Consider the following 15,237-nt stretch of genomic DNA (forward strand, 5'->3'; position numbering starts at 1 on the left):
AAATTAGAGACAATTAGTGAAAGGATGAAAAATCATTCTTATCACGCCTAATAAAAATCACACTTTATTTTTTTTAGTTGTATATAAACTCTTTTCTCCTTTCTCACCATCCATCACTTCCTTTCCCAACATATGGCCATACATGCATTTTGCACGTCAAAGTTCTAACTAGTACATTTAAAAGCCACTCATAAGTTCCCTACTCTTCTTTCAACACTGTACAATGACCCCCACAATTTCTGACTCCTCCTACCTCTCAGAGATCACCGCATCTCAACGTGATGGAGGTACAGTGAAAATAAATCCAAATCCAACAAATTTAAAACATCAGCTTCAACAACAAATTTGTTCCTGTACAAGGAATCAATGTGGGTTCAGTTTCACAACTCTTAGAAACTTCTCCAGAAACCTATCTAGAATATCAACTAGAAACATACCCCGAAGATTTCTGTCAAACTAACCCACAAGATTTCAAGAATATCATAACAGGAGAAACTTTATATTATAGCATAGAAAATAATAAGGATATTCAGCGAGTCATAAGAAATTTAGAAAAAATAGATATAATAAGTAATGAAAACCCGTTAAAACATTGGAAGATAGACAAGCCCTTATGAAAATTAGAAATAATAAACCCTGAATATAGAATAGATACAGGACAAGCTAAATACACTGCTAAAGATAGTGATGAATTTAAAATGTATATGGCTGAACTTATAAAATACAAATTAATAAGAAAATCTAATTCTAGACATTTTAGTGCAGCATTTATAGTCAACAAGCATTATGAACAAATTAGAGGAAAAACTAGAATGATTATAAATTATAAGAGATTAAAATGATAATACATATGACGATGCTTATAAAATTCCAGACATGGTTATCTTCTTAGTTATGTACAAGATTGTAAAATATTTAGTAAATTTGACTGTAAATCTGGATTTCATCAAATTAAAATGCATCCAGAATCCATTGAATGGACTACATTCACCACAACTGAAGGACATTATGAATAGTTTACATTGATGACATATTAGTTTAAAGTAAAACACCTCAAGAACATATTAGCCATTTATAAATAATATTCTCGGAATTTATGAATCACGGAATAGTCATTTCTAAAAAGAAAATGGAAATAGGAAGAACATATATAAAATTCTTAGGAATGGAATTAGGAGAAGGAACAGTAAAATTACAACCCTATATTGCTACCAAAATTCTATAATTTTCAAATAAATTAACAAGTATCACCCAAATAAGATCATTTTTAGGATTAGCAAATTAGGCTATACCTTTTATTCCTAATTTAGGAAAAATACTAGGACCATTATATCAAAAGACTTCCCCTAATGGAGAACATAGATGAAATAACCAAGATATAAAAATTATCCAAAACATTAAAGAATTATTTAAAAACATACCACCATTAAGATTACCCATTGACAAAGACTATAGGATCTTAGAAACTGACGGATGTGAGGAAGGATGGGGAGTCGTCCTCAAAATAAAACCATCTGAATATCACTCAAAAACTACCGAACAAATTTGTAGATATAATCCAGGAAAATTTTCTGTTAAAATCATAACATCTGTAGAATATGAAGTTGAAGCCCTAATCAAAGGACTAGAATCAATAGAAATATTTCTTACAAATAGACCCTTTACAATAAGAACAGATTGTGAAGCCATAGTAAAAGCATATAAAAACTATAATGAGAGAAAAATCCAACATAGAAGATGGGTCATATGTAGAACACATTTTTATAACAGGGGATATCAGATTAAAATTGAACACATAAAATGCAATGACAATAAAATAGTTGACTTATTATCTAGAATAAATCAAATATTAAATGACACAAAATGAGTGCACATGATAGGTTAAGATAGTTAAGAGACATACATAGACTAGAAAATAAAATAAAAGAAAGGGAAGATGAATTAGTTATTTTAGAAGAAGAATTGTTGAAACAGGTCCTGATGAACCCATAGATGTTATCAATGAATTAGCTAAATTTGTTGCTTGACAATGTAGGAGAACGAATTCCTAAACACTTTTCTTGGGAGGTGGTCAGCCATTTCTCTAGATCAACACCCAGAGTCCCCACCTGTATCCTCTCTCGTCACACCAAACCAATCACAACCTCCGGGTACAACTAATACTCTTGCTCCACGGAGGATTTTACCCTCCAGCATTACAGGCAATACGAATGCCTCATCATATTCTCCCATCACTGGGACCCATAATCAAAATAATGGAGCATTTGCAGGAACTCTAAGAACACAAGTCACCGCTGAGACTATCAGAGTTGGCCCTCATATTCTCTTTAAAAATACCAACATGAAGTTCGCAAACCACAATGAATACAGGATCAGTGATGAAGAAGAGATTGCCCTCAGCAATCTCTGGCAATCCATCCACATAAGCATTGGAAATAAGAAGCTCCAGCCTTTTGTGGCCAATGCTTTGAATGTAGTACCTTTGCTCTTTGATCAACTTAGAACAAAAAGAGGAAAACCAAATCTACGTGGTCTTCGACGGTAACACAAAAGGCATATTCCTTGACTGGGAAGACATTGTTCAAGCAATACAAGACCACCCTACTCCAAAATACAAGGGATATGGCACCCTAGAAGAGGCCACCATGCAAGACAGGATTATTCTTGGCCCAAATTATTACATTGATCCTAAACTAAGGGCACCACCTCCAGCACAACCCTCTTTTACTGCAATGACTCAGAGAAGACTATTCTGTGACCATTGTGAAAACATGAAGAAAAAGAATGCCGAATACAATGAAGAACTCATTGCCCGAGCAACCAGAATCACCAACCTCAACAAGGAAAATGCTGAAAAGGAGAAAGCTCTTCAACAAGCCAAAGATCATATGATCAAAATACACCAAGAGAAATTGGAGCTTCATAAACAAATCAAAGAACATGAAGAAGCTTTGGACAAAATAAAGCAAAAACTTCATAATACAGTTGGAAGCTGTAGGAAAGAACCAGCTCTAGAGCCATCAGACTTCCTTCAAAGTTTCAAGGAAGGTATCATAGGAGAAGTCAAAAACATGCTACAAGCACATGCAAGCACTGGTGGGCTCATAAACCCACGCTCATCATCACAGCCACACACTATGCCACCTCCAGATGATGCTGAATTTTAGGTGATCAGAAGAAAGAAGGGAAAGACAAGGAGAAAAGTCTCCTTGACATGTAAATTCCAATCATAAGGTGATACCCTTACCATCCGTCTCATACCCAAATGACGTAAAACGTAAGGATGATTTTTGTGGACCTTAACAAAACCACAAGGATTTTGGCCCAATCTATAAAGGACCACATGGTTCATAGGACAACCATGTAAAACCTCATATTTGTCCTTAACCATTGATCTGGGCTACAACAGGATCCATGCTAGTACCAAGCATGTAAAACATTGGGTAAACTAAGAATAAAAGTATGCTAGGCAAAAACCCTGCCTGTAAAATATGGGTTAATCACCTGAACCAAACCAATGTGGAAAACATTAGTTTCATACTACGTGGAATGCCACCGGGCGGTTCTTGAAGAAATCCCAAATCTACGGTCCCTAGCAGATTACACAGCTGCATGCGTAGATGGCGTTGCATGGGATCATTTATTTAAATAATTGAAGTGACACCTCAGAGGACAATGATGTAAATAGTTGAAAAGGCTAAAGGTATTATAGTATCCTAAAAAATGTACCTTAGTCCTTTGCCTTTACTTTGTTTGTAAGTGTGACAAGTGTAATAGTACATTAGTTCTTTGTTTGTAATTATGACAAGTGTAATAGGGCATAGTGTCTTCACTTTGCCTATAAATAGGAGTGACTAGTATAACAGAAGCACCCTTACGGGAAGTCTTCTTCCATTCTTGCTTTCCATTCTTGCTCTCTCTCCCAAAGTGATGATGTTCTTTTTTGTATTAAGTGCTTTCCTTATAACCCTCATTTGAAGAAATAAATCAAGTTTTCTTAATGGTATGTGCATACTCTCTTATTTCTTAAGTTTCTTTTAATTATTTTGGGAACCCGAAAGGGAACCCAAGCGCTGTAAGAATGTGAGATCCAGGGCCTATTTTTTATTTTTATTTTATTATTATTATTATTATTATTACTTTAATTTCATAGAGGAAGGATTTGAGATGGCATGCCTACAGTCGTGTCTCTACCATCTCCTAGGCCCCTCTATACTTTTTGCATAGCATGCATATAGTTTAACACGTAGATTAGCATTTATATATTCCTTAATCTTTCCTTAATTACTTTCTTGTAAATTTTTCAAAAAATTTCCAAGCACGCCACCAGTCGTGCAAAAAACTGGCTATGTGAGCGGGGTTTCACTTTCTCATGTGATTCTTCGTTCACCTCCCCAACCCTGGTATATATATATTAAAAAAGAATAAGAAATAAGGCAACCAAGGCAATTTTTGGAAAGAGTATTCACAAGGATAGGAAATAGCAACTTTCCAATGCCTTCGGAAGAACGCATGTTTGACACAGAATCCGGACAGCCACATTCCCATTTCTCAACAAAAGAGTTACAAGGCCAAGTCAAACATCCCCATTTCATCCGTTCTATTATCTGAGATTGAACTCTATAAATGCTTTTGTTGTTGAGTGCCATCGCCAGCACAGGCTGTGGTCCATGTTATTTGATGAGGTGCAAGGGGGCATAGTTTGCTTTACTCAAAAATTGCAGAAGGAATTAATTGCTCTCATTGAAGAAACACAGAATAACCAGTCTTCTTGGTCAAGGTGCACCCCTCTTTCTTTTCTTTGCTGCATGTGTGTGAGATAAAGAACCCAGGCGGGGTTCCTGTTTGCTTGTATTCTAATGGATCTGATTTTTTTCATGTTAAGATGACTCTCGGTGCTGCATTTCTCATGATATCATCTTCAGCTCATGGTCAATGAATAAACCCTAAAAACTGTGCCACAAACTGATGAACCTATTGAAAAAAGTTTCTAAAATGATGACTCTAATCATATAATACAAACTCCTCAATTTATATGAGGATGGTGCCTTAGTTTTGTTTGTGGAGTGCCTTAGCTTTGTTTGTGGAGATGACACTATCAAGATTTTTGCTATCAACTTGTCTCTTTCTCCATTTTTTGATTGTTGTATTTGATTATTGATTTGATTTTCATCTATCCTTGTGTTAAACATGTACAAGTAGACTCTGGCTTTTGCGATTCCCCTCCCCTTTTATTGTGTCTAATTTAAACTTTGAACCACTGGTGCATTGATTATTAGTCTAGATATCGCTTATATTGTGGGATTCAACATGGTATGACCGTAAGAGTAATGCTTCTCCCCATCTTAGGACCTGATCCAGGCACATGCACAAGTCCTATCAACATTGTAGCTTAATTTCATTAACATGGATAAGATTCCCCCCCCCCCCCCCCCTTATCATTTCAAGAAGGATTAGGAGATGATTCTTTGCATTTCTGTATTTGGTAACAAGAACCAGGCAAGTTTCTTTTGTATATAAATATGCATCAATGAAATACAATAATGTATTTGTAGAGAACTCCTTTCAGCCATAATTACATAAATCTTCCACTTTTTAATATTTATAGAAAAGATCACGGGTCCCATTAATTACTCCCAATCCCTTAACGTCCATTAGGTCCATTAGAAAGTCCAAGTACAAACAATCAATTGTAAAAAGAAAGTTTGATTGATTATATGGTCATTTGTATTTCTTAATTAAAATCATGAAGGATGAGTTCTAGATCATTTGCCTTAGTGTTCTTAACTACAATGGATCTAGAACCCATCCTTTATGATTTTAATTTAACATTGGTATTAGAGTGAATGAAAGTATTTTGTTTCAGTCATCTATTGGGTATTCCAGCCCTCTATTTATAATATTTTTCCTCAACCCCTAATTCCTTAATTAGAGTTTTACTTAGACTCAAATAAGTGAGGGAAAACAATATTAGAGTCCAGCTTAGACTTAGCTAAATAGAGGAGTAGTCACCTTGAACTATGTAATTGTTTTGCCACCACCTCTGGCACAAATTGTACTGGGATCCATCCATTATGATTAACATCTCCACTCGCCACAAGGTGGTGGAGTTATCCAAATATTCTCATCAACTCTAATCCTTTCAATGTGAAAATGGAACGTGTGACATAAGAGATGTATCTAGGGTAGGAGTGGTTTATCAAATCTCCATCTAACTAACATAGCACATCACTAGGAATTATCTCATTATACCCTACACAATTCAATTATACCTAGTTCTACACTCTTGATCCGTCATAGTGAGCAATGTGAACTATCCTCATATGATATACTCATGACTTTGTCAAATGACAAGTTGCCTGGGCAATGAGTCACATCATTGTTGGGTATAGAATAAAAAGTTCTCCCAAAGCCCTCATGCCATTTGGATTATCCCCAATTGCCTCTAGTCTTGAGTAGCGAGACCGCATCATCCCTGATTCTAAGGAACAAGCTAAAGTAGCATCATTGGGTGTCCTCTTCGTGGCATAGTCTAAGGTGAAGGGCACAAGCAGGATACAAAAATGTGATCCTGATGGCTCACATAGTGACGAAGCAGGGATGCATTCAATCACTCTCATCATCGGTCGACTTTAGCACATGCAACAAACATGCATGCTATGGTGTTAACTCCCACTGATATGGGTATGTCACAAAAGATTTTTTTTAAAAAATGCCATACAAATCTTGGTTCAGTCGCTACCTAAAGCGCTTAACCTGATTCTTTTACAATCAGTCACTCACTGATCAATTATAAATGATTCACATTCAGCTACAACACAGGCAACATAGAAATGTGATGATTCTATGTTCGACCGTTGATGTCTCATCTTAGTTCCAACTAAGGCGTCTAGCATTGGTTTGAAAGCCCCCTAAAGCCTTGCAAACTCATAGGCTCATCTTATTCGCTATCCACAAGCGCCAAGGTGAATTACCCATGTGAGTGGGTCAATTCAATACTTGGTGACATCTTTATAAAAATATACTAACTCATCATAAAATGCATCAAATATGGACATAAAAGAAAACGATTTCATTATGTCCAAAAGATGATGTCTTAAAGAAAAGAAAAATAGGAGAAAACATTATCCACTTCGAAAATTCAAACTCCTAACATGTGACAGGAACACATCCCTTGGTATAGGCTTAGTCAATAGGTCAGCCACCATGTAGGATGTGGAGATGTGCTTTAAGACAACTTCTCCCTTCGCAATCATGTCTTGGACAAAGTGGTAGAGGATCTCTATGTGTTTGGCTTTTCCATGGAACTTAGCAACCTTAGAAAAAGCGAAAGTTGTCGTACTATTAGTGTGTGGCAGCACCACATCATCTGCATGTGAGAATAGGCTGAGACTTCTCAAGAATCTTCTAAGCCCAATTGCCTCTTGAACAACTACTGAGTATGCAATATACTCAACCTCCATCATGGACAAAGCAATGCATGTTTACTTCTTGTTGCTCCAAATAATAGTTTCACCTCCAAGGACAAAAGCATAACCTGAGGTAGACTTTTGTTGGTCCTAATCGCTGCCCCAGTCAGCATCACTGTAACCTCTCAACCTCAAATATGAACCACTAAATGTGAGCATGAGATTTTTTGTCCCATGAAGGTACCTGAAAATCCTTTTTATTGCCTGCCAATGGTTAAGTCTTAGGTTACTCTAATAACCCCAAACCATCCCAATAACAAATATCTGGGCGCGTGCACATCATCGTGTACAATAGACTACCAACCACAGAAGCATAGGGAACTCTTGACATTTGATTTTTCTTTTCTTCATTCTTAAGGCATTTATCTAGGCTCAATTTGCACATTTTGCAGTTGGTGTGTCAATAGTTTGGAGTTTTGCATGTGAAATTGTTTTAGGACTTTCTCAAAGTAAGTTTTCCGAGACAAACCAATAAAGTTCTTTGAGCGATTCCTCACAACCTTGATGCCTAACACAAAGTTGGCTTCCCCATGTCCTTCATCTCAAATGTGGAGGACAACCACTCTTTAGTGGCGACAATTATGTCAATGTCATTCCCTGCTAAAAGGATATAATTGAAATATAAAAAGAGAACTAAGAATCCTATATTGAACCGCTTTATATAGACACAATGGTCTCCTTCAATCACATCAAAGCCATTCAAAGTTACGGTATGATGAAATCTAAAATACCATTGTCTAGACACTTGTTTGAGGCCATATATGGAACGATTAAGGTGGAAAACTTTGTGCTAATGCCCCTTGGACTCAAAACGCACTTGTTGATCCATATAGATCTATTCGTCTAGTTCTCCATTAAGAAATGTCATTTTAACATCCATTTGAAAGAGTTCTAGATCTAGTCTCACCACAATGGACAATATAAGGCGAATGTATGTTATCCTCACCATAGGGGAGAATGTCTCATCATAGTCCAAACCCTCTCTTTGGGTGTAGCCTTTCACCATAAGTCGTGCCTTATATTTTTCAATTGATCCATTGGTCATACACTTAACCTTAAGAACCCATTTGTACCCAATAGTTTTGTGATTAGGTGGAGGATCAACCAATTCCCATATTTTGTTCTTTTCCATAGAACTCGACTCATCTTTTATAGCAGTCAACCATTTATCCTTAGCATGTGATGATAGCTCTTCCTTTAGGGAAGCTGGCTCCTCCTAATCAGCTAAGGCACATAGAAGGGCATCCCCTTCAATATCAAATTGACGATGGGGAATATGTCCTCTTGTGCTTCTGCAAGCATTGAGATCATAGTGGTTTATGGGAGTGTCCTCACCAGGTACACTCCCACTAGGTTCATAGTCTACATTTACGCTCCCACTTGGCGCACTATGATTAGTATCTTTGGTGACTACAAGATGTGTTCTATCCCCACCCTCGCCAAGAGGATTTGGTATATTGTGATCCTCCTGCATCTCATAGAGGTCAAGATCTTTATGCGCATTAGATAAACTAGAGTAATCTGTCTCTAGAAATTCGACATCTCGTGATTCAATCTCAGTCATATCTCCACGAGGGTGTTCACCATACATAACGTATCACTTAAAACTATTAGAATACCTCACAAAGATGCATTTCTTTGCTCTAGGTCCTAGCTTCCCATACTTATGGGAAGGGGTATGAACATACCCAATACATCCCCATGGTCGTAAAGTCCTAGAGCAGGCTTTGTACCTTTCCATTGCTTATAGGATGTGGACAATATTGATTGAGATGATACTTTATTCAGGATATAGGCTGCAGTCTAAGTGCATCTCACCCAAAAACTAATTGGGAGATTTGCATGTACCATTATGGACCTAACCATATTCAATAGAGTTCTATTTATTCTTTCTGCTACACTATTCTGTTCTGGAATATTAGGAATAGTCAACTGTCTCACAATTCCTTTTTCTTCACACAAATTTTTAAATTGTTCAAATAAATATTTAATTTATTTAATTTCGAAGCATAATTGCATAAGCGCCTCTAATATTCATCTTCATTCCAAGTGTTAATCTTCAAAAGAAATTTTGTTCCACCAACTACTCAGTTGGAAAAAAAAATATTTACGACATTAATTAACAATTATATTTGCATATAACAAATCGGGTAAAGGTCAGGCAATTGGTCATAGATAAAATCTGACACTCGATCATGTCAATGGAAATAAATTAAAAAAAAAAAAATTCATCCTAAATCAACCAACACCCAAAACTAATCACAACCTGGCTCGGATACCAAGGTTGCCCCCAAATGAACCCAAACTCACAGAAACTTCAGAATGAAAACTTCTGTACACATAACATCAAAAGCGAAAGCAAAGACTTCTAGAGGCATCCCAATCTGATTCACTCTTAATCATGGTTGACCAAGGTGAATTAATATAAGAAACTTGATACCTGGCTTCTGAACCAGCAAGAAAATCTGCTGCAGCGTTCGTCTCTCTATAACAGTGAGAGATTTTCCTCTCGGCTGGATTTAACAATCCTTCAATTCCTCTCCATCATTGAAGAACACAACATAGAATGTGTCACTGTTGTACCAGTAACACAAGTATAGTAGTGTCACATTCAACCCAAAGATTAGTAAAATTCAAATTTCTGGCCCACTCTAAACTGTGTAGCAAAGCTTCAAAATTCTGCTCCAAATTTTGATTTTACACCCAAAAAAAAACTTTAAAAGATCACATGGCCCTTTCTATGTGGTCCCTAAAGACACCTCCTGCACTTGTCCTTCTTGGTTTTCCTATAGAGCTGTCATCTATATTCAGCTTTACCCAACCTTGACAAGGAGGATTATAAAAACCTCTTGAGGAACTGCTATGCTACCGGTTCATATTTTCAGACCCAAAGAAAGAGATTTTAGGAGCATAGTTTGGTCATATGCCTTCCAACACGAGAAAAGGTTTGCTATCCCATATTTCTATGAACATGGAACCTAATCCAGTCAAGCGAATGCAGACAATCCAAATATAGTATGGGACAAAGATGCATCTATCAACCAAACTCTCCCCAACTCACACCTTTTTGACTGACGCAGCCACCATTTCAACGCCTCTTGTAAATACTCCTTATCTTCTAGAATGACATCAAATATAGATGCTAAACGAGTCCAAAAATGGAAAGCAAAAGGGCAAAGAAGTAGGAGATGAGTTAGATCTCCAAACTCCAACCCACATAGGTCAAAACGTGAAGCTAACATCACCCCCTTAGACCTTATTAAATCATCAACTGCTACCTTTCCAACCAAAGAGGGATTGTCTGGGAAGAAAATGCGCATCGCAAATGCCCACCCACTATTGCTTCTCTTTTCTTGCTTAACTCCCAAGCAGATTTTATTAAAAAAATTCTTTGTTTGGGGTTCCTTCCCAATGACATACATCATCCTCTTTTTTTTTTTTAGAAGGGAGGGGAACCCTCTAAATCAACTAAAAAACTTCTCATGACCTAGGGGACTGAGCTGTTGGAAGGACCCAATGTGAATCTTGTATATATTCCACCAGTTTTGCCAAAGAAAGTTGACTTACTAGTTGTTTCAACTCTAAACCAGCAGCAATGGATGAGGGCCTAACCCTCTATCCATCAAGAATTTTATTTTCCTGCCATCACCTATAGTCCATTGTTCCTTTTCTTTTATAAAATTCTAGACCTTTTTTAGACCACCCAAAATGGAAGAGCTAGCCACTGACCTTCTAAGATTTCCACTTGTATCCATTAACCTATGTCTTAAGAATTTAATCACCTGAGACTTCTTGTTTTATATAAACCAAGCCAACTTGCACAAACATGCAAAGTTAACTTCCCTCAAATGCCAAATGCCCAAACTACCTTTTGACTTTGGTTTGCAAACACTTTCCTATTTCAATGTAGTTGTTTTAACTACTTCCATATCACTAGACCATAAAAAATTCGTCATCCACCTTTTTACTATTCTGATATGCTACTAGGCTACCAATAAACCAAAAAGTTGTGGACAGGGATACCTGCAATAATTGATCAAATCAGTTCCAACCTTCCTGCTTGAGAGAGAAACATCTGCTTCCATCTTTGGAGGCAAATTTTTTTTTTTTATCTTGCCCGGAAACAGATGGCGGCACCTTATCAAAACTCACCCTACCTTTGAATACCTCCATACAATATATTTAGTTTGGAGCTTTGCCACTGGAATCTTCAACAAGTCTACAATCTGTCGTTTCCTATGAGGAGGAATTCTCCTGGAGAATAACTTGCTTTTTCCCATTCCAGAAAACTGTTGATACTTCTCTAAGAACTTGAAACAATTTTTTCATAAATTTCAAAGATGCATTCCAAAAAATAAGAATATCATCGGCATAAAGTAAGTGAGATGGAATAGTAACACCTATTGGGCCAGGCAAGTTAAGGATGTCAACTACCCCTTTCAACCAAAGATTTCAACCCCCTACACAAGACCTCGTTTGCAAACAAAAACAAAAGAAGAGAGATAGGGTCACCTTGTCTCAAACCTCTCTCAACACAAAAGAAACTCCCACCATTGACAAGCACATAAATCCTAGAAGAGGTCAATAACTCACAAATCCATTATTGCCACCGAATGGAGATACCAAAGTGTGACAAAACATCGAAAATAAACTTCAAAGATAAGAAGTCATGGGCATTTTGACATCTAATTTCAGTCTCATACCACCCCCTCTAACTGACGTAAAGAGCATGTTGGGCACCTCATAAGCTATGTAATATTTTTCAAACATTATTTTCCCTTTCTAAATTGCATCTTGCTCTGCAAAAATGAGTTGGGGGCAGCAAGGTGCTCAGTCTAGAGGCCATAATTTTTTATAACACTTTACAGAAAAAAAATCCCCACACAAATTTGTCTGAACTTGTCTAAGGTCATTGCATCCTCCCTTTCAGAATGAGAGTTACAAATTAATTATCTACTCATTTGGGGATCTTTCCTTGTTTAAAAAAAAATTAAAAGAAAACAAGGCTCGAACACTAAAACAAAAACAAGCATGAACCAAATCATAACATTCTTTGCAAAAGCTCCAAAGAAACACATCAGGCCCTGGAGAGCTTTCTGGTCTACCAAATTACCCTTTAATTTCATCGTCAAGGGGAATCGAGTCCAGGAACATCTGATCCTAAATAGATAAAACTTTGGGATTATCACTAGTAAGTTAGAATGATCCACTTACTCCTTTGATATGTGAAAGTCACGAAAAATTTATTAACATGGTCGTTTAGTTTCATCCACCCTGTCCAAGAGACTTCTTCCCATTTGAGAGATCTGATTATTTCACTCTTCTAATTTGGTGGTCAAATGGAAAAATTTTGAGTTTCTATCTTCATCTTTGAGGCATCAAACTTTTGCTTTTTGCTGTAGTAAACTATCATGCCATCTTCTATCTGTAAAGAGTCTAGTTTTTGCCACTGCTTCCTGATAAAAAATTCATTAGATATGTCATTCTAATCAATCATCACCTGCACTAGGTCATTTTGAGCCTCATCAATTTTAGAAACAATATTCGCAAAGGTTGTACGAGCCCATCCCTTGAGAGCTAATTTTAACTTCTTGAGTTTCTGACATAAGACAAAAGTAGATCTCTATCGGTTGGAGTCTGCCAAACCTCTTGGACAACCTTTTTAAAATGCCTATCAATCATCCAAAAATTATTAAAATGAAAGGGAATGTTAAGAGGATGTTCATTTTTGTCTTCAAGTAAAAGAATTAGATTATGATCTGATGCCAAGGTGGAGGGGATCAATTGTTTGACCTCGTTGAATAAATGCAGCCATTCTGAGTTACGAAAACTCCTGTAAAGCAGAGCAAGAACATTTCCCCTTCAATTATTGGTCCAAGTAAACATCCAACAAAGGACCCTACCTCCGACAGCTCACAAGCAATGGTTATTGCTTGGAAATCAGCTACTGGCCCCAACATGCAATCTACCTGCAGGACCTCTACTTTCTAACAGCCCACAACATTACGTTCATTGGAAGTAAAATGAGGGCCAACCACAGCTGCCTACAGTTTGCTCGAGGCAATTCGCATGAAATACTGAAACCCCTATGGTAAGTCCATTCCAATTAATCTGAACATAGAGATGTTGATTTGAAGATGCAACCGCCACAGGTGATGGGATGCCCCTCTTCTAGAAAAATCATATATTCGGCTCTTTGTCACTTGGTTCATTATGAAAAATTGCAATCAAACCTCTGTCGGTTTATGAAAAGCCCACCGAATAGAACAATCAGCAAATAAGATAAAAGAAAAACACAATAATTTACGTGGAAAAGCCTTAAAAGGAAAAAACTACGGGCAAGAGAGAAAACTCCACTATAGATAAAGAAATATACAAGAGGGAAGATTTTGGGATGAATTACATGTGGAGGGGGAGGCATCCTTTTATAGCATCTCCCCATCCTACCTTCTCCTACATCTACTCGAACTGGGACTAAAACTCTCAACAAACTCCCACTTCTTTTCGATGTGGGATAACAACTCCCACTTCTACTAGATGTGGGACTAAAACTATACAACAATCTCCCACTTGGAGATTAAATTGAGAATCAATTAATCTCCACACCATTTTCTATCTTGTCACCACCATGTTGTCTACGTCTCTGTCAAGCCATACAAGGATCTGTACCAAATGAACTTGTCAGTGTTGATTGCCTTTGTCAATGCATCTGCTAGATTCTCTTTCGTGTGGATTTTCTGCATATCCACCCTTCCGTCTTCCACCACTTCACGAAGCAAATTTTAACTTCTTCAGTTTCTGTCATAAGACAAAAATAGATCTTTGTCGACTGGAGTCTACCAAACCTCTTACACGACCTTTTCAAAATGCTGATCAATCATCCAAAAATTATTAATATTTTGAGGACATTCACCTTTGTGTGAAACTAAAATAATAGGATTGTGACCTAATGCTTGGGTGGAGGGGACCAACTGTATGACGTAACCAAAAAATGCAGACACTCAGAGTTACAGAAACTCCTATCAAGCAAAGCAAGAATATTTCCCTTCTTCGATTATTGGTCTAGGTAAACCATCTACTAGAAGACCCTGCATCCAAGAGCATGCAACCATCAACCATTGCTTGAAAATCAGCTGCTGCCCCAATATGAAATCTGCCAGGACCTCTTATTTCTGATCATGAAGAACAGAATTAAAGTCAACCATCACTGCCCACGACATCGCATTCAAAGGGAGAGAAACAAGGTCCATTCACAGAGTGCTGATGGTTTGCTCGAAGAAAATTTGGATGAACAACTGAAATGCCTATAGTAATTCCATTCCATTAATTTGAATAGAGAGATGTTGATCTAAAGCAGCAACAACCACAGGCGGTGGGATGCCCCTCTTCCAGAACAATCAGATATTTGGCTGTTTATCACTTTGTTCATTATGAGAAAAAATTAAAATCAAACCCCAACCTTGTTTAGAAGAAGGGTCGGCATTTTTCTGGTTCTTCCTTTGGTTCAAAAAGACATAAAATATCAGGCTAGTATTGCAAAAGAAAGTGCTTCAATGCACCCCTTCCCGTCCCTCTACAAACTCATCTGATGTCCCAGTGTATAACCATCATTAAGATATATTCTGAGAGAACTAAGACCCAAGAAAAGATTCGCAGAGGAGAGGAAAGGTATTCTTGCACCGAATTTTCCTTTTATGCAAGAGCTGCATACACCTATTGAATTTCATCTATAACCAGTGAGATTGTCCCTTTGCCACCCCCATTCTTG

The sequence above is a fragment of the Hakea prostrata genome, unplaced genomic scaffold (assembly GCF_041222555.1).
Source record: "Hakea prostrata isolate BN-2017 unplaced genomic scaffold, UWA_Hpros_2 contig_12, whole genome shotgun sequence".
NCBI lineage: Eukaryota > Viridiplantae > Streptophyta > Magnoliopsida > Proteales > Proteaceae > Hakea > Hakea prostrata.